This window comes from Manis pentadactyla, chromosome X, assembly GCF_030020395.1.
Source record: "Manis pentadactyla isolate mManPen7 chromosome X, mManPen7.hap1, whole genome shotgun sequence".
NCBI classification, from domain to species: Eukaryota; Metazoa; Chordata; class Mammalia; order Pholidota; family Manidae; genus Manis; species Manis pentadactyla.
In genome coordinates, this window is record NC_080038.1 from 96,048,214 (window position 1) to 96,069,472 (window position 21,259).

The window sequence follows — 21,259 nt, forward strand, 5'->3', positions numbered from 1 at the left end:
AATGTTCCCCAGATGGGGAAGAGTGGCACATGTTTAGTTACGCTAATCACTTGTAACCATGTGTAAGATTCACTTTAGCATACTAAAAGGCCCAGACCTATGTTCTGTCTTTTCTCCTTCAAATCTGACGAGGTGATTTTGCAAACTGAGCAACTTACTTAGCATGCAGATCCAGCTGTAGACGACATGGTAAAAGGCAGGAAGAATTCCATCTTAAAGATAAGATTGCATTTTAACACCCAGGTAGTTCAAGAGGCAGGATTCTTCAACAAATAGACAATAAATACCTCAGCCCACCTTGGGGGCTGGGCAGGCAGCCTTTTGATGTGCTCCTGGACCAAGGCACCGGTATCCCAGAGAGAGAAATCAAGGCAGGAAATTCCTTACATTGTTAATTTTTAATGTTCAGGGACCACTTAACAAGTCTACACCCCTAAACTCTTTTTCATGTTCCCAAATATCCTCAACTGCCTATAAAACCCATAGACAACGCACCACCACGGACTGTCTTGTCCCTTCCTGGCATGAGCCAGGAGCTCTGTCCTTTCACCTTATCTCTAAATAAAAGCCTGTACCTTGCTCTCCTACCTTGACAGTTTGTGAAGCTCATTCTTCGGCTTCGTGAACAAGGACCCCGTCATCACTCTCAGCATGAAGCAGCCAGAACAGTTGATGCCCCGTTTCCCTAGCAGTAGCTAGGGTCTCTATCTGCAGAGGGGGAAATGACACAGGGTCCTTGAGCTTAGACAGAAGAGGGTGTGTAAAGGAATGCAGGAAACACCCTAGAGCGAGAGCCACCCAGTTTCCATACCCTAAGGGGGACGAAACTCGTGACAAGACGTTAAGGAATACTCGTGCAAAGGTCAGGCAAGCGGCGGGTCCCCGTTTCAACTTTATTGGTTAAAGTATGGGATGTGTTTTAAATTCATTGGTTGTGGTAATGTATGGGCTTTGGTGCAATGGCTGTGGAAATCCTATATAATCTATACCTAAAGTTGCTTGGGGGTCGACAGCTCGGACTCGACCTGCGTGTCAGGGGAGGTGCTGTTGGCCCCAGCTAGCTGGCTGAATAAAGACTTTGCTTGGATTTACATCTCCGTGCCTGTGTGGTTTGTTCTCTGGAGAAGCCCCGGAGTCCCGAACCCTAACATTTTGGGGGCTCGTCCAGGATCCGAGCGACTTCCCAGAGAACAAGGGATGGCTGGAGGCAAGGTCTGATTGTCCAGACGGGGCAGTGTAATTCGAGGTTCGCCCCCTCGTGTCTGCATAAATCCAGTATAAAGCGGGAGTCGCCATCCCTTGTCTGGTCTCGGGTTAGTGATCCTGAGTAAGGAAGTCCAGGTTGGTAGTCCCGGCCCCCAGGTTAGTGACCCTGGGTGAAGCCCAGGTAACCAATCCTGGCCCTAAGGTCTGAGTGATTCGGCCTTAGGAAGGGAAGTCTGATCGGCAGGAACCTGGCGCCCGAGGAGGAAAGGATCGAGCTCGTCACCCTGCGGCAGTCCGAGTGGACGCCTTTCGGGAGAATCACGAGAGTTTTTGAGGATCCTGAGAGTGGTGAGTGTGGTGCGCACCAGAGTGAGAGAAGGACCGGTCCGAGCGAGTGCGATCAAATGTGTTGTGTGTGTTTGGTGTTATTGTTGATTGTTTTATTGTGTATTGGTTTATATTTCTTTTTGCGCTTTTCCCTTTAAGTTTCTCTTACTCTGAGGCTCTCCTGTGCCTGTTCTCTTCGTTCCTCCTTTCTGCCACTAAATCATTCCCCTGCGGGCACGGGTCGGGCAATTAAGAGCCATTAGGGCGCCCGCCGCTGGAAGACTCCCGTGACAGGATAAGGGGGTCACAGCCGCGAATCCCAGATAAATTCGCGTCCCCCGCAGAAGAAAAACTGTGCAACGACAGGCACCTGTCCACAAGCACATACACCAGTCATCATCTTGTTTAAAGTGGCAGTTCTACTTTTCGCATTTGTCTTCCTTGCATTATTCCCCATGGGCCAGACTCAGGCTACTCCTAAAGGTCTGATCCTTTCCCACTTTCCAAAGGTCAAGGAACAGGCCCTAAACATGAGTCTTAGTATCAAGAAAAGTAAGCTTGATACCTTTTGTTCAGCCAAGTGGCCCTCCTTTGGAGTAGGCTGGCTGACCCAGGGGTCTCTTTCCCTGGACCTTATTGGCAAGGTCAAAGCCGTCATCTCCCAGCCAGACCCTGAGGGCCACCCTGACCAGCTTCCCTATATTCTTGTCTGGGAAAATTTGGCCAAGAATCCCCCTTCCTGGATGAGGCCTTTTTTGGTGGGGAAATTTCACACTGACCCACTAAAAACCTCCATCTTAGTTGCCCAGGAAGATCTAAAACCCCCTGATCATAGGGCCAGAAACCTTGTGCGCCTGAGTGCGCCGCCTGTTCTCCCTGACAGTTCCCCCCTCTACCCCCCTCTGCTGATTGAGCGGCCACCCCCGTATGCAGGAGAAGGGGGTGAAGCTGCCAGAGGGGTAGAGAACGAGGTTGGAGAGCCCAGCAGGGATCTGGCAGCCACAGCTTCCCCAGACTCTTCAGCAGGAGAAGGCAGGAGGCCAGAAAGAGCTTCCCCACGCTCTCCCACCCTGGCTCCATGCTGGGCGCCAGGTAGAGCGGGAGGAATGCAGTTGAGGCCTCGAGGGGTGAGGGAGCAAGAAGGGGAGGCCCCCTTCTCCACCTCAGAAGAAGCAGTGCCGGTTCTGCCCGTGCGTGCCATCAGTGCAGGCGGTCCGGGTGGAGCTCAGCAATATCAGTATTGGCCCTTTTCATCCAGTGACCTTTATAATTGGAGGACTCAGAACCCTCCCTTCTCGGAAGACCCCAAGTGTCTTATAGGTCTGGTAGAGTCCATTATGTTCACCCATTGTCCCACATGGGACGACTGCCAGCAGTTGCTCCGCACCCTCTTCACAAAGGAAGAGTGAGAGCACAGCCTCAATGAAGCCAGGAAAAATGTCCTCGGAGAAAATGGAAGACCTACTACCCTCCAGCCCATCATTGATGAGGCGTTTCCACTTACACGCCCAAACTGGGACTTCGGGACTGCAGAAAGTAGGGAGCGTCTCCGGGTCTACCGCCAGACTCTGATGATTGGTCTCCAGGCGGCCGCCAGATGGCCCACTAACCTAGCTAAGGTAAAAACTATTGTTCAGGGAGAAAAGGAGAGCCCGGCCGCGTATCTAGAGAGGCTGTTTGATGCTTACAGGCAATATACCCCCATAAACCCAGAGGCAGAGGAACACAGATCAGCTGTAGTCCTCTCATTCATCAACCAGGCAGCCCCCAATATCCGGAGGAAACTCCACAAGCGGGATGACTTAGGAGAGATCTCTATTAGAGAAATGCTGCAGCAAGCGGAGAAAGTCTTCAATGCTAGAGACTCCGGAAGATAGGGAAGAAAGGCTGAAGAAAGAGAAATGGGAAGTGCAGGAGAAAAATAGGAAAGAAGACAGAGAATTTCAGAAGAGGGAGAACAAGAAGCAGAGAGAGGAGATGGCTAGGATATTCTTAGCTGGAGTAGAGGAGAGCCCTAGATCTCCTCGAAGAAAGGGACCCCGCTCATCCTGGCTAGGACGAGATCAGTGCGCCCTGTGTAAGGGATATGGGCACTGGAAAAGAGAGTGCCCCAAAAGGAAGGAACAAGGAGGAGGGAACCCCATTAAGACCCTACACCTAGGAGAGGAGAATTGACGGGGACGGGACTTGGCACCCCTCCCTGAGTCCTGGGTAACCGTGTGTGTGGAGGGGACTCCTATTGGGTTCATGGTAGATACGGGGGCACAGTATTCAGTTCTCAACCAAGCCCATGGTCCCCTAAACCCAAGACGCACAAGTGTAGTCCAGGGAGTAACAGGGTCCAAGAAATGTGCCTGGACTACTAATAGAAAAGTGGACCTAGGAAGACATCAGGTCTCTCACTGATTCCTGGTTGTACCCGAAAGCCCCGCACCGTTACTGGGCAGAGACTTATTGACCAAGGTCGGGGCGCACATTCATTTTGAACCTGAAGGGATAAAGATCATGGACAAAGAAGGGCAGTCCCTACAACCGGTGCATGTGCTAACCCTATCCCTAGCCGACAAGCATTGCCTGTTTCAGGCAGATCAAGAAAAGGGGGGCCAGGGAGAAATTGACTCTTGGTTGCAGAAGTTCCCTTCTGCATGGGCCGAAACCGGAGGAATTGGTCTCGCCAAACATCTGCCCCCAGTTGTTCTTCAGCTCAAAGCCACGGCCCTGCCCATCTGAGTCCGGCAGTATCCAATACCGGAAGAGGCTAGGAAAGGGATAGCACCCCCTATCCACAGACTGTTAGAGGCTGGAGTCCTTAAATCTTGCCAATCTGCATGGAATATGCCCCTGCTTCCAGTAAAGAAGCCTGGCGGCAGAGAATACCGACCGGTGCAAGACTTGCGAACGGTTAATGAAAGGATCGAGGACATCCACCCCACAGTGCCCAACCCTTACAACTTGCTCAGCCACCTGCCACCCTCACATGTGTGGTATACTACTCTGGACCTGAAAGATGCCTTCTTCAGTATCCCCCTTTCTGAAGTTAGTCAGCCTTTGTTTGCCTTTGAGTGGCAGGAACCAGGGGGAGGAAGAAACGGGCAGCTTACCTGGACTAGACTGCCACAGGGTTTCAAAAGCTCTCCCACTTTATTCAATGAAGCCCTAAGCCAGGACCTGGAGCCCTTTCGCAGGAGCCACCCCCGTGTGACATTGCTGCAGTATGTGGATGACTTGTTGCTGGCCACAGAAACCCGTGAGGAGTGCAAAGAAGCCACAGGGAACTTGTTGGCTGAACTAGGCGAACTGGGATATCGAGCCAGTGCCAAGAAAGCCCACATCTGTCAAAGGTCAGTGATCTACCTGGGGTACAAAATATCTAACGGAGCCAGGTGGCTAACGCCGGCCATGAAACGAACTATTCTGACTATCCCCGTCCCTTTCTCACCCCGGGGAGTGAGGGAATTTCTTGGCTCAGCTGGGTTCTGCAGGCTCTGGATTCCAGGGTACGCAGAAATAGCCCAACCGCTATATGAGGCTACCAAAGAAGGGTGGGGCTGGCAATGGACTCAAGAACAACAAGAGGCTTTTGACAGACTAAAAGAAGCTCTCCTCCGGGCCCCCGCCTTATCTTTCCCAGACCCAGAAAAACCCTTCATCTTGTTTGTAGATGAAAAGAAAGGAGTGGCTAAAGGAGTCTTGACTCAGCAGCTAGGTCCATGGAAAAGACCGGTGGCCTATTTGTCCAAGCGACTAGACCCCATGGCCTCCAGATGGCCACCTTGTCTGCGTATCCTAGCAGCCATTGCTCTACTGGTAAAAGAGGCAGACAAGCTCACTTTTGGCCAGAACTTGAGGGTAACAGCCCCACATACTGTGGAGGGGATCCTCAGGCATCCTCCAGGAAAATGGATGACGAATACAAGACTCACCCACTACCAAGGGCTCCTACTAGATTCTCCACGAATTGCCTTCTCCGACCCTGTGACCTTAAATCCTGCCACCCTTCTGCCGGACCCAGATCTGTCGACCCCCATCCATGACTGTAGAGACATCCTCTCCGGAATTATCCAGATGCGAGCAGACTTGAAGGACACACCATTACCGAACTGTGAGCTAAATTGGCACACAGATGGGAGCAGCTTTGTGCAGGAGGGAGTCAGGAGAGCAGGGGCAGCGGTGGTGACCCACGAGGGGGGGAGTAGTCTGGAGCGCAGCCCTGCCCCCTGACACCTCAGCACAGAAGGCGGAACTTATTGCTCTTGCTGAGGCCCTGGAGAGAGCAGAAGGCAAGTGGGCCAACATCTACACAGATAGCAGATATGCCTTTGGCACTGTCCATGTCCATGGAGCCATTTACCGGGAAAGAGGATTCCGCTCCGCAGAAGGAAAGGAGCTGGGGAATCTACAAGAAGTCCAAAGATTACTGGCTGCTATAGAAAAACCGAAGGCAGTAGCAGTTATACATGTACCGGGCCACCAATCAAAGAAGACGCCTGAGGCCATCGGCAACAAACATGCTGATGCGGAAGCTAGGAGGGCGGCCCTCTCGGACTCCCTTGTACTTGCAGCCCTCGAGGTACCCATACCTGAACTGCCCGCCTTGCCACCTAAACCTGAGTATTCCCCTCAGAATCTTGAGTGGATTAGGAAACAAGTCTCGGGTAGAGTGTTTGAGGAGAGAAATTGGAGTAGGGACCAAGAAGGTAGATTGATCCTGCCAGAAGCATTAGGACAGTACATGCTTGCTAATCTGCATAAGTCCACCCATCTAGGCTGGAAAAAACTGCTCAGCCTTTTCCAGTCTGCGCAGTTGGTGTTTCCCCACCAGAATGAGGCAGCTCGTCAGATCACGAGAGAACGCAGCAGCTTTGCAATGCTGAAACCAGCCCCAAGAGAGCCCCACCCGACAGGTACTCAGGAAAGGGGGAGGACTCCAGGGAGGAGCTGGGAAATAGACTTCACCGAAGTAAAACCAGGGAAGTATGGGTACAAGTATTTGCTAGTTATGGTAGACACCTTCTCAGGGTGGGTGGAGGCTTTTCCAACCAAGCATGAGACAAGCCAGGTAGTAGCAAAAAGATTAATTGAAGAAATTATCCCCCAATATGGGGTCCCTGAAGCCATAGGTTCAGATAACGGCCCGGCTTTGGTTAGCAAGATCCTGCAGGGACTGGCCCAGGCTTTGGGGGTAGATTGGAAGTCACATTGTGCTTATAACCCACAAAGCTCTGGGCAGGTAGAGAGAATGAATCGGACCTTGAAGGAGACCCTTTCTAAATTGGTATTAGAGACTGGCGGGGACTGGGTGACCCTCCTTCCCTTAGCCATCTTCCATGCTCGAAACTCCCCCTATGTACATGGTTTAACTCCATTTGAGATAATGTATGGAGCTCCTCCACCCATAACTCGGCGAGTACAGCTTTCCGGGGCAGGGGACCCGGCCTCTGACTACCTGAATGTGTTGCAAGCTCTCGCTAAAGTGCAACAGGAAATCTGGCCCCTGATTAGAGCATATTATGAGGGCGGGAAGATTCCGGGCCCGGAACATGGCATAGTCCCAGGGGACATGGTGTGGGTCAAGAGACACCGAGTGAGGACACTCGAGCCCAGGTGGAAGGGACCTTACGTTGTATTGTTTACCACCCCCACTGCCCTCAAGGTAGATGGTATCGCTCCCTGGGTGCATCACACCCACGTTCAGAAGGTCCTGCCTCATAAGGATCCAGGAGCCCGCGAGGAAGAGTGGAAGGTGCAGCAGCATCCTGCGAATCCTCTAAAAGTACACCTATGCCGAAGATTAAGGGGATCCTGCTGATAAGCACCTTAATATGGACTTTCGAGGGAACCACATCTGTGAAGCTGATTCCAGGACCTGCAGGAAGACCGGGTTTGGGTCCGTCCGGGTTAGATAACCCCTTGTGGGAGATGGTGCAGGCAGTACCAGAAACTCTGAACCACACCACTCCCTCCTTCACTGATCCCTGTTGGTTATGCTACCCAGGTTCACCCCCCTTCTATGAGGCAGTCGGGATAAATGGCTCCTACACTATCAACGACTCCTATCCCACTCCTTGGGACAGGGGACCGAGGGGACTTACGATCGCTCAGGTCTCAATCACTGGTACATGTGTGGGCACAGTCCCTACAGCCCAGAGTCAGTTATGCTCCTCCTATAATAACACCACGTGGGAGCCGGGAAAGTGGGTTATACCCTCCTCGGGTTGGTGGCTCTGTTCAAAGACAGGCCTCACCCCGGCCCTATCCACCCTTGTGTTCAATGCTAGCAGTGAGTTTTGTGTGCTTGTGGCCATTCTACCTCGCCTAATATATTGTTCTCATGAATCCCTCCTTTCTTTTTGGGAAGAAGTGTCGAGCCCCCACCGGAGAAAGAGGGAGCCTGTTACTGCCCTGACAATTGGGGCCCTCTTCTCCCTAGGGATAGCAGGGGCAGGCACTGGGGTCGCAGCCCTTGTAACTCGGGAACAGGGGCTTACAGCCCTGAGGCTGGCAATTGATAGGGACCTAGAACAACTCCGACAGACAATGTCAGACCTGGAGCAATCCCTCACTTCCTTGTTGGAGGTGGTTCTACAGAACCGAAGAGGCCTGGACCTCCTGTTCTTAAGAGAAGGTGGGCTGTGCGCAGCCTTAAAGGAAGAATGTTGTTTCTATGTAGACAAAACAGGTGCAGTAAGAGACTCCCTGGCCAAACTGAAGAAAGATCTAGAGAAGAGACGTAGAGAATATGAAAGTAGCAAAGGTTGGTTTGAGTCTTGGTTCAAATACAAACCTTGGTTCGCTACCCTCCTCTCGGCCATTGCAGGGCCACTGGTCATCCTGCTGTTGCTGCTTACGATTGGCCCATGCATAATTAACAGGCTTGTTAGGTTTGTGCGGGAAAGGATTGACACTGTCCAACTTTTAGTCCTTCGTCAAAGGTATCAGGCCCTAGATGCCGCTGTGGAAGATTCCTCAGTTTAGTCAAGAAAAGGGGGGAATGTAAAGGAATGCAGGAAACACCCTAGAGCGAGAGCCACCCAGTTTCCATACCCTAAGGGGGACAAAACTCGTGACAAGACGTTAAGGAATGCTCGTGCAAAGATCAGGCAAGCGGCGGGTCCCCGTTTCAACTTTATTGGTTAAAGTATGGGATGTGTTTTAAATTCACTGGTTGTGGTAATGTATGGGCTTTGGTGCAATGGCTGTGGAAATCCTATATAATCTATACCTAAAGTTGCTTGGGGGTCGACAGCTCGGACTCGACCTGCGTGTCAGGGGAGGTGCTGTTGGCCCCAGCTAGCTGGCTGAATAAAGACTTTGCTTGGATTTACATCTCCGTGCCTGTGTGGTTTGTTCTCTGGAGAAGCCCCGGAGTCCCGAACCCTAACAGGTGAGGGTCTCCGGAAAAAGCAAGGCAGGATATTTGCAGTCAGAGCAATGTAACTACATGCCAAGGAAACCCCCTACCAAAACTCTGCGTTAAACATTAAGCTCTAGAGTCATTCTTCAGTGAGATCAGTTAAAGCTCAAAAGGCCAGGAGCAGCTTCGCCTGGAATGTTGGAGTGTTCTGCAAACAAAGAAGGGTATCTCAGCGTAACCCGTGACTTCACTGTAAACAGCCCTAGCAAACAGAACAACCCAGCCCACCTTAGGGGCAGGGCAGGTGGTACAAGTCCACACCCTAAGCCCTCCCTTCACATTATCAAGGTATATGTGGCGTGGGATGCATCCTTCCTGCTCTAATAGATTAATCCCGAAGTAGTCATGAAAGATTTCTCCGACCTCTGCCATCTGATTGTGATGACAACTTGAAGCTTCTAGATGCCACCCACCTCTGTTGCAGTTACAGCTGCATTCATCCTGCCAGTTCCTGGACTTGTCGGTGGAATGCAAAAAGAGATATCTAAGCTGGCCTGTGTATACATTAAGACAACGAATTTGACTGCTTCTGTATTATCTGAACTCAATCAAGAGCTAGGAGAAATGTGAGTTGCAGTGCTTCAGAATCATGCTACTATAGACTGCTGTTAAAAGAACATATGGGATGTGAACAGTTTCCAGGAATGTGTTTTTTTAATTTGTCTGATTTTTCTCAAACCATTCAAAATCAATTAGACAATATTCATCATATTATTAATAAGTTTTCACAAATGCCTGAGTTACCTAACCGGTTTTCTTGGTTTCATTAGATATGGCCGGTAATTGTAGGTCTGCTTTTACTATGCATCTGTATTCCTGTTATGTTAATGTGTGTATGTGGGTAAAATTGCAACATTTCCAGAATATCTCGCCTGGCTTTAGTATATCTGCATATCAATAGGCGTTCAGAGGTGGAAAGAAGTATGGCTTTAGTGCATTCGCATCTTTCCTCAGGGGTGGAGAAGGGCATCTCCATATCAATGGGTGATTACCTGGGCAACCGAGGGCTTATCTGTACCTGAGAGGTGAAGGGGAGGGCCGGTGTTGTGGCTGCTGGAGCGGAGAAGAAATACAGCCTGAGACTGCAGTTTGTGAGAAATAAACGGGTTTTAAACTTCATTTCTCCCTTTGACTGATTTTGGTTTTTAGGAGTATTTTGCCCGGGATTTCCTTTCCCCGGACTGAAAGTGTACATAATTTAATTAGTAGTTTGTTAAAACCTATACATGCTTACGTTACTCTACAAGAAGTTGTGTCAAAGAAAGAATCAATGTTCTCATATTTTCTTCTTTGCTACTTATATAGCTTTTCTTTTTCCTTCCTAAATACAGCCCTTTACTAGAAATTGTGCCTCATACTTAAAATTACTGTGTATCATAATCCTTCCAGCTGGTAAAAATACCTCAAGACATGTGCTGGACATAGGAGCCATGGGGCATAAATCTGCAGAGAAGTAAAAAGCTAATCTTTTCAAAGAATATTACTTATCTCTCACCAACTTTACATCTCCCTGTATGGCCCCGGAAGATGACTGGTTAGCCAGAGACGGGTAAGTTTCCTCAAGTGAGGAACAACCTAAGACAGGCACAGTCGCAGGAGGGACATCAGGTGAGAAATTGGGGGTCAACTGAGGTGAGGCTTAGAACCTCATCCCCCCAGTTTTGAGAGAAATCTTCTGCACCCATGGCTGTTTTGTTGCCCTTGTCTAGCTCGGATCAATACCTAGTCTATAAGGCACAGACCTGACCGCCTACACTTGCCTTCCTACTACACTAAACTCTACTTTCCATCCTTATATTACATCACAAGATTTAAAAAATAAATTATCTTTTATGAAAAAGTAAACTGTGTTAAAAAGCTCTCTATTAGAAACTAATTTTTATTATATTTACCCACTACTTCAACATTTTATTTAAAAATATATATATATAAATCAAGTATAGAAATCAAATGTATAATCATATATGACTTGATTATTTTTCCTGTAATTCCTGATAAGTGATCAGGAACAGAACAAACAAGACCAAAACAGTTTCTGTGACCTAATTGCCCTTGCTATTGTTTCAATACCATGTAAGACGTCATGCCCCAGGAAACTGGAGACTGCCGAGGATTAAGTTTAGAGTTAGTTAATGGTTGTCTATTAAGTCCCCCACACAGAATTCTATTGTTGTTAACATGTATTTGCTCAATAAATATGAAGGGTGCCCTCTCAGCACCACTCTTGCGCTGTTGCGCCTTGAGTGTCCTGGCTGGCCCTTTCAGGTCTTCAGTATCTTATTGTGTCTCCTCCCTTTTCTGCGGGTCAGAAGCAGGGAGGGGAGCGATAGGACTTACATATAGCCTTTTAATATATTGAGGTAAATGCCTTCTGTACCTAGTTTGTTGAGGTTTTAAGCATGAGAGGATGTTAAATTTAGTCAAATTGAACTTTCTCTGCATTGATTATGATATTTAACATTTCTGTTAATGTGTTTATTACATTCACTGATGTGTATATGTTGAACGATTCTTGTATCCCAAGGATAATCCCACTTGGTCATAGTGTATAATCCTTTTAATATGCTACTGAATTCAGTTTGCTAGTATTTTGTTTTGGATTTCTGCAGCTATGTTCATCAGGAATATTGGCCTTTAGTTTATTTAAAAAATTTTTTTTTATTGTAGTTGACATATTCATTTCAGGTGTACAACACAGTGCTTTGATATTTATATACATTACAAAATACCATAATAAGTGTAGTTACCATCTCTCCCCATATCAAGTTATTAGAATATTATTGACTATTTCCTCTATATGTATTTTTCTTCTCCAAAACTTATTTCATAACTGGAAGTTGGTGCTTCTTTATCCCCTTCATCTACTCCACCTATCTGCTCACCCACATCCCCTCTGGCAAATACCAGTTTGCACTCTGTATTTATGAGTCTGTTTCTTTTTGGTTTTAATTCCACATAGAAACCATATGCTATTTGTCTTTCTCTGTATGACTTATTTCACTTAGCATAATATCCTCTAGGTCTATCCATGTTGTTACAGATGGAAAGAGGTCATTCTTTTTCGTGGCTGAGTAATATTCCATTGTGTGTCTACACCATATCTTCATTATCCATTCATTTACTGATGGGTAGTTAGATTGTTTCCATATCTAGGCTATTGTAAATAATGCTGTAATGAACATAAGGCTAAATAGGATCTTTTCATATTAGTGTTTTAATTTTTTTCAGGTAATTACCCAGAAGTAGAATTACTGGTTTTTATGGCATTTCTATGTTTAATTTTTTGAGGAGCCTCCATACTGCTTTCTGTGGTGGCTGTACCATTTTACATTCTCAACAACAGTGCATGAGGATTCCCTATTCTCCACATTCTCACTAACATTTGTTATTTCTTGTCATTTTGATACTTGTCATTCTGACTGGTGTGAGGTCATATCTCACTGTAGTTTTGATTTGCATTTCCCTGATGATTAGTGTTGTTGAGCATCTTTTCATGTGTCTATTGGTTATCTGTATATCTCCTTTAGGAAACTGTCTACTCAGTTCCTCTGCCCACTTTTTAATTGGATTATTTGTTGTCTTGGTGTTGTGTTTTTTATATTTTGGATATTAACCCCTTATCAGATATATGATTTGTGAGTATTTTCTCCTATTCAGTACACCGCCTTTTTGTTTTGTTCATGGTTTCCTTCACTGTGTGGTAGCTTTTTTTCTTTTCTTTTTTTTTTTTGTAGTCCCACTTGTTTTTGTTTTTGTGTCTTTTGCCTGGAGAGACATATCCAGAAAAAAATTACTAAGGCTGATGTTCCAGAATTTACTGCCTATGGTTTTTTTTAGGAGTTTTATGGCCTCAGAACTTACATTTAAATCTTTAATCCATTTTTTTGATGTGCTTTTTTTGTGTGTGTGTGTGTGTGTGTGTGTGTATGGTGTAAGACACAGATCCAGTGTCACTCTTTTGCATGTAGTTGTTTCCCAGCACCATTTACTGGTAAGACTTTTTCTCCATTGTATATGCTTGCCTCATTTGTCATAGATTGATTGACCATATAAACATGGATTTATTCCAGGGTTCTCTATTCTGTTCCATTGATCCACAAGTCTGTGTTTGTGCCAGTACCATACTGTTTTGGTAATCATAACTTTGCAGTATATTTTGAAATCAGGAAGTGTGATACCTCTAGCTTTGTTCTTTCTCAAGATTGCTTTGGCTATTTGGGCCTGTTGTGGTTCCATTTGAGAATTATTTGTTTTAGTTCTATGAAAAATGCCATTGATATTTTGATAGACATTGCACCAAATCTGTAGATTACTTTGGGTAATATGGTCATTTTAACAATATTAATTCTTCCAATCCAAGAGCACAGTGTATCTTTCCATTTATTTGAGTCTTTATCAGTGTTTTACAGTTTTCAGAGTACAGGACTTCCACCTCCTTTAAATTTATTCCTACGTGTTTTATTCTATTTGATGCAACTGTAAATGGGATTGTTTTTCTTAATTTCTCTTTCTGCTAGTTCATTATTAGTATATAGAAGTGCAACAGACTACATATTAATTTTTCATTGTACAACATTACTCAATTAATTTATTGTAGTAGTTTTTTGGTGGAGTCTTAAGGGTTTTCCAAAGACACTATTATGTCATCTGCACATAGGAACAGTTTTACTTATTCCTTATTATTTTTACTTATCCCTAATGAAGGATGCCTTTATTTCCTTTTCTTTCTTCTCTAGGTGCTATGTCAAGGACTTCCAGTACTATGTTGAATAAAAGCATGGAGATTAGACATTCTGGTCTGGTTTCTGATCTTGGAGGAAAACTTTTCAGCTTTTAATCACTGAGTATGATATTAGCTGTGGGTTTGTCATATATGGCCTTTATCATGTTGAGGTATGTCCCCTCTATACCCACTTTGTTGAGAGTTCTTATCATGAATGGATTTGTATTTTGTCAAATGCTTTCTCATCTACTGAGACAATCATATGATTTTTATCCTCATTTTGTTAATGTGGTATATCACGTTGATTGATTTGCAGATGTTGTACCATCCTTGAATCCCTGAAATAAATCCCACTTGATTATGGTAAATGATCTTTTTAATGTAACTCTGAATTCAGTTCACTATTTTATTGAGAGTTTTTGCATCTATGTTCATCAAGGATATTGGTCTGCAGGTTTTTCTTCTTTCTTTTTTTTTTTTAGTGTCTTTATCTGTTTTTGGTATCTGGGTACTGCTAGCATTATAGAATGAATTTGGAAGCATCCCTTCCTCTTCAATTTTTTGGAATAGTTTGATCAGGAAAAGTATCTTCTTTAAATGCTTGGTAGAATTCATCTGTCAAGTCATCTGGTACTGAACTTCTGTTTGTTGGGAGTTTTTTTATTTTTTTGATTACCAAATCAATTTTATTCTTAGTAATTGATCTGTTCAAATTTTCTTTTCCTCCTGATTCAGTCATTCAGTCATCAGGAAGATTGCCTGTTTCTAGGAATTTATCCATTTCTTCTAGGCTGTCCAATTGGTTGCCATGTATTTTTTCATGGCATAGAAATCTTGTAATGATTTGCATTCTGTGGTGTTCATTCTAACTTCTCCTTTTTCATTTATGATTTATTTGATTGACCTCTTTTCTTTTTGATAAGTCTGGCTGAAAGCTCGTTAATTTTATCTTTTCAAATAACTATCTCTTAGTTTCACTGATCTTCCCTCTTGTCTTTTCAGTCTCTATTTCATTTATTTCCACTCTCATCTTTGTTAATTTCTTCATTCTACTAAATTTGGCTTTGTCTGTTCTTACTGTAGTTCTCTAAGGTGTAAGGTAAGTGTTTTTTCTTGAGGTTCACCTGTATTACTATAAACTTCCATCTTGAACTGATTTGGCTGCATCACAAAGATTTTGAACCGTTGTGTTTGTTTTCTTTTGTTCCCAGGTATTTTTTAATTTCCTATTTGATTTCTTCATTGACTCATTGGTTGTTCAGTAGCATGTTACTTAGCCCCACATATTTGTTTTTTTCCAGTTTTTTTCTTGTAAGTGATTTCTAATTTCATAATGTTGTGCTCAGAAAAGATGCTTGATATGATTTTAATCTTCTTCAATTTAATAAGACTTGTTTCAGGGCCTAACATGTAATCTGCCTTCTATCTGTTGCTCTCTTCCTTTGTGATTTGATAACTTTCTTTAGTTATGCTTGCATTCCTCTTTCTTTTTTGTATAAGTTTTTAGTTTGTGGTTACCATGAGATTCATATATAACATCCTATGTATATAGCAGTCTGTATTAAGCAGATGGTTGCTTAAGTTCAAATGCATTGTAAATGCACATTTTTACTCTCCCTCCACATTTTATGTGTATTTTACATCTGTTTATTTTGTGTATCCTTAAGTAATTATTGTAGATATATCTGATTTTACTACTTTTCTTTTTACCTCATACTAGCTTTATAAGTGTTTGTCCTGTTACTTTTATGATATGTTTGCTTTTACCAGTGAAATTTTTTTCTTTCATAATTTTCTTATCTAGTTATGTCCTTTTCTTTTCTGCTTAAGGAAGTCCTTTAACATTTCTTGTAAGGCGAATTTAGTGTTGATGAACTCCTTTAACATTTGTTTGGAAAACTCTTTTATCTCTCCTTCAATTGTGAATGATAATGTTGCTAAATATTTCTGGCTTGTAGTTTTCTCCTTTCAGCATTTTGAATATATCATACCACACCCTTCTGGCCTGCAAAGTTTCTTCTGAAAAATCAGCCAATAGCCTTTTTGGGTTTTCCTTGTAACTGCTCGGTTGTCTTTTGCTGCTTTTGAGTTCTATCTTTAACTTTTTCCATTTTCATTCTGTCTTGATTTTTTTACCTCCATGGTTTTCATCTTGTTTGGGGCTTTCTGTGCTTCCTGGACCTGGATGTCTTGTTTCCTTCTCCACATTAGGGAAGGTTTTAGCTATTATTTCTTCAAATAAGTTTTCTGCTCCTCTCTCCCCTCTCCTGGGACCCCTAAAATGTGAGTGTCACTATGCTTGATGTTGTCACAAAGGTCCCTTAACCTATTCTCATTTTTAGAACTTTTTCTTTTTGCCATTGACCTTGAATGATTTCCATTACTCTGTCCTCTAGATCAGGGATTGATTCTTCCACATCCTCTAATCAGCTGTTTGTTCTCTGTAGCATATATTCCATTTCAGTTACTGTATTCTTCAGCTCTAACTGTTTCTTTCTTATATTTTCTATCTCTTTGTTAGTTCTCACTGAATTCATCCAATCTTCTCTCCAATCTGATGAGTATCTTAATGATCATTACTTTGAACTCTATCAGGTAGATTGCTTATGTCCATTTCATTTTTAGCTTTTTTTATGGCATTTTTTCTTGTTCTTTCATTTGGAATATATACCTCTGCCTCATTTTCTGATTCTCTGTGTTTATTTCTATGTATTAGGTATGTAAGCCACATCTGCTGGTCTTGAAAGCAGTGGCCTTATGTAGTAGGTGATTGCAATGCCCAGTAGCACAATACCCCCTAGTCACCAGAACCAAGTACTCCAGGCGTATCCCCTCTGCAGGCTGCTTGCACCAACCTGTTGTGGCTGGGCCACAAATGCTCTGAGTGTGCTGATTGGTAGGGCCAGCCCTCTACCCAGCTGTCAGCAACTGCCTACCAGGATTGCTATGGGTGCACTGGTAGGGAGGAGGGCTTACTCATGGCACTGCTGGCTAAGAGACCTGGTTTTATCTACTATGGGTGTGCTGATGCATGGGGATAGCTCCTCCCCTCTCTGAGGCAAGAGTCATTCTACAGGGTTGCCTGTCCTGACTGAGGCTGTTCACCGGGTATGGCAGTGCAGGAGTTGCTTTGAGGGGTATCTGCTGGAGGAAGGCTGGATAGGTGGGGTGAGTTCATGGGGGAACACTAAGGTGGAGCAAGTTGTTTCAGCACAGCAGATAGGAGTGTCAAAAATGGCTCCTACTGGCATCCAGCAAGCAAGGCTGAAGGAGAGTAAGACGAGGTTGCACACCGCTGTCACAGACAGAGAGGGAACTGTTTTTATGGGGTGAAGGGACAGAAACTACATGCTTTGGTAGGAGACATCCTTCTTATGCAACCTGTATGCCAAGGAACAAAACTTTGGTCAGAGGGATCTGCCTCCTTATCTAAGATGTCTACATCAATAAGGCAGGCCTGGATTTAGCTAGCCCCAAGCCATCAAATGCCTAAGCATACTGCTCAAAGGAGGGTGCTATGTGGACACATGGTTATTCTGGGACAAAAGGTTACAAACAGGCAGGGCTTGTCCCCAGTTATCCATTTTGTTGGCATATAATTGTTCACAGTAGTCTCTTATCCTCTATTTCTTTGACATTAGTTGTGATGTCTCCTTTCATTTCTAATTGTATTTATTTGAGTCTTCCCTCACTTTTTCTCAGTCTACCCAAAGGTCTGCCAATCTTGTTTAGCTTTTTCAGGTATCATCTCCCAGTTTTGTTCATTTTTTATATTCTCTGCTTCACTTATTTCTGCTCTAATTTTTATTATTTTATTCCTTTAGTTAACTTTAGGCTTAGTTTGGTTTTTCTTCCCTAGTTCCTTGAGGTATAAAGTTGTGTAGATAATTTGAGATATTTCTTCTTTTTTAATATAGGCATTTAGTGCTATAATTCCCACTTAGTACTGCATTTGCTACGTTTTCAAAACTTACATGTTCTGTTTTCATTTAATTCATCTCGGGATATTTTCTGATATTCCTTTTCTTTCTTCTTTACCCCCTGATAAATCAAAAGGATTAATTAATCAGAAAGGTATAACTTAAAAATATACAATGACCCAACATCAGAGTGCTAGCGTCAATGACCCAACATCAGAGTGCTAGATATAGAAAGCAAACATGACAGAACTGAAGGGACCAATAGACACTAATACAGAAACTTCAATACTCCACTTTAAAGAACAGAGGGAACATCCAGGCATAAAATCAATTAAGGAAATAGTGGACTTGAACAACACTATAGACCAAATGGACCTAACAGATGTAATTCAGAACAATCTGCCAAACAGTAGCAGAATATGGATTCTTCTCAAGTGCACACAGAACACTCTCCAGAATAGATCACATGATAGGACACAAGTTGTAACAAACTTAAAAAGATTGAAATCACATTTATTTTAATTGTGGTAAAAACAATGTAACATAAAATTTACCATCTTAAACATTTTAGATTCATAGTTTGGGATATTATATACATTTATACTGTTGTGCAACCATCACCACTGTCCATCTTCAGACTTCTTTTCATCTTACAAAACTGAAGTTCTGTACCTATTAAACAATACCTCCTCACTTTCTCCTCTACCCCACAGTCCTGGAAACTACTATTCCACTTTCTATCTCTATGAATTTGACTTCTCTAGGCACCTTATGTAATTGGAATGATACGGCCTTTATCTCTTTGTGACCAGCTTATTTCATTTAGCATAATGTCCACAAAGTTCATCCATGTTATATTATGTCTCAGAATGTACTTCCTTTTTAAGGCTGAATAATACATGGGATGTATATAACACATTTTGTTCATCCATTCTTTTATTGATGGACATTTCGGTTTCTTCCACCTTTTGCAATTGTGAATAATGCTACTAAAAAGCATGGATGTATAAATTTCTGTGTGAGTCCCTCCTTTCGTTTCTTTTGGGTATACGCCCAGGAGTGGGATTGTTGGATCATAAAGTAATTCTATTTTTAAGTTTTTGAGTAACCACTATACCGTTTTCCATAGCAGCCGTGCCATTTTACATTCCCACAACAGTGTACACAGGGTTCCAATTTCTCTGCATCCTGACACTTGATATTTTCTGCTTTTTAGCTAGTAGCCATTCTAATGGGTGTAAGGCCATATCTCACTGCAGTTTTGATTCGCATTTTCATTATGATTAGTAATGTTAAGTATGTTCTCATATGCTTATTGGCTATTTGTATTTCTCTGGAGAAATGTCTATCAAGTCTCTCCCCCATTTTTTAATCAATTTATTAAGGGATTTTTTGTTAAGTCGTAGGAGTTCTTTATTCTGGATGTTAACCCCTTATCAGACACTTGATTGGCAAATATTTTCTCCCATTCTGTGAGCTGTTGTTCCTTTGATGCACAGTTTTTTATTTTTATATAGTCCAATTTTCTATTTTTACTATTGTTTCCTATGTTTTTGGTATCATAAATAAGAAATTTTTGTGAATCCAATGTCATAAAACTTCCTGTTTTCTTCTAAGACTTTTAGTTTTAGCTCTTATGTTTAAATCTTTGATCTGTTTTGACTTAAGTTTTGTATATGTTATAAGTTAAGGGCCCAACTTCATCCTTTTGCATATGGATATTCAATTTTTTCAACACCATTTGTTGAAAAGACTGTCGTTTTCCCCACTGAATGGTTTTGGAACCCTCATCAAAATCATTTGACCAAACATGTCAGGGTTTATTTCTATGCTCTTTATTCTATTCCATTGATCTAAATGTGTGTCTTTTTGCTGGTAACACACTGTTTTGATTATTACAGTTTGTGTAAGTTTTCAAATCAGGAAGTGTAAGACTTTCAACTTTGTTCTTTTATCAAAATCATTGCTATTTGGAACACTTGAAATTCCATATAAATTTGAAGACTGGCTTTTCTATTTCTGTGAAGATGGTTGTTAGAATTTTGATTGGAATTACATTGAATCTGTATATGGTTTTTTAGTAGTACTGACAATAATATTAAATTTTCCTATCCATGTACACAGAATGTCTTCCCCTTTATTTAGGTCTTCCTTAATTTTTTCTAGTAATGTTTTCTAGTATTCAACATACATGTCTTTCACTTCCTTGGTTAGATTTATTCCTAAGTATTTAATTCTTTTAGATTCTATTTTAAATAAAATTGCTATTTTAATTTCCTTTTAAGATGCTCATTGCTTGTATATAGAAACAAAACTGATTTTTGCTTGTTCATCTTATACCCTCTAACTTTGCTGAAATTACTTACTAGCTCTAGTTTTCTTTAGGTAACTTTGGGATTTTATACACACATACACAAATATTTGTATCATCACATCATCTGTGAATACGAATAGTTTTATCTCTTCCTTCCCAATTTGGATGACTTTTTTTCTTTTCCTTGTTTAATAGCTCTATATAGAACTTCCAGTATAATGTTGAAAAGTAGCAGTGAAAGCAGGTCTCTTTGTCTTGTTCCCGATTATAGAAAGAAAGCCTTCTTCCCACTGCCTTGACCAAGGCCCTTCAGATGTCGACAACCCCTAGTCCCTCCAGGCTGCCCGTGGTCGCCCCCTGCGCACCTTTCTGTCCCCTCACCAGGCTGCTGCCATGCGCCCCTGCCACCCCACCACAGCCCCTGCCCAGGGAGGCTCCATGGAAAGGATACAACTCCAGCAGTCGGCCTCTAAGCCCCACAGCCATGGGGTCTGTATCTCTGCCAGGTCCTGGAGCGCAGGCAGTGCATGCTCACCCTGCACAGGGGAGATGCCTGCTTCATCCACTGCTCCTCCGTGGCCAGGGCCACCCTTGATTTCAAGGCTGCCTGAGCAAGACAGGCAATAAGGAGCTCGGAGGCTACGTGGGATGCCCTGACCTCCCACATCACTGGCGCTGCCGTCTGGGGCCTATATGGCTGCTGCCTTGTCCCTGTCAGAGACCATGGTGGACATGACCGCACTCCCTGCAGACTGCTGAGACTGCGGCTCCTTCACAAAGCTCCACCGCTTAACGCACAAGGTAACGTGGGATGCCCCGTGTGCCCGCGTAAACAAACCCCACATGGCTGTTTCCCGCCAAGAGGTCCAGGCCATGGTCGTAGAGATCCGGGGATCAGCTCCACCCCAAAGAGACTGACATTGCCTTTGGAAGCTCCTCCCCTTTCCACGTGACATCACTCGGGCTCCCCAGCACACCTGCACAAACAGGCCCTTCCTCCATTACCCTGTGGATACCTCTCATGATACCGCTGGGCACGCGAGTTCCCACGTCCCTCCCCAACAAGCCTGTGTTGTGCCAGTCAGGCGAGCCCCACCTGTGACTTGCCCCTGCTGATCGCAGTTCCCCTGTTGCCAATGGAGCTCTGGGAGGAAGTTACGAGCCTCCTGGGCCAGGTGCCTCCCTCAGGGCTCCACACATGGGCCAAGTTGGCACGAGCAGGGGCCCAGCCTAGGGATGAGGGGTGCAGAGCAGGAGTCACTCCCAGGCCTTACCTGCCCCTGGGGATCCCCCATGCCAGTCCCAGAGGGAGCCAGGACAGATGGGCCTTGCTCCTTCAGCACCATTTCTCACTC

The 21,259-nt window shown here is 43.9% G+C and overlaps 1 pseudogene; it reads right to left on the bottom strand.

Annotated features, from left to right (window-relative positions):
• The window catches only part of LOC130681797 (uncharacterized), a 39,234-nt pseudogene extending 18,455 nt beyond the window's left edge, over positions 1-20,779 (bottom strand).
• Between the last annotated feature and the right edge of the window lie 480 nt (positions 20,780-21,259).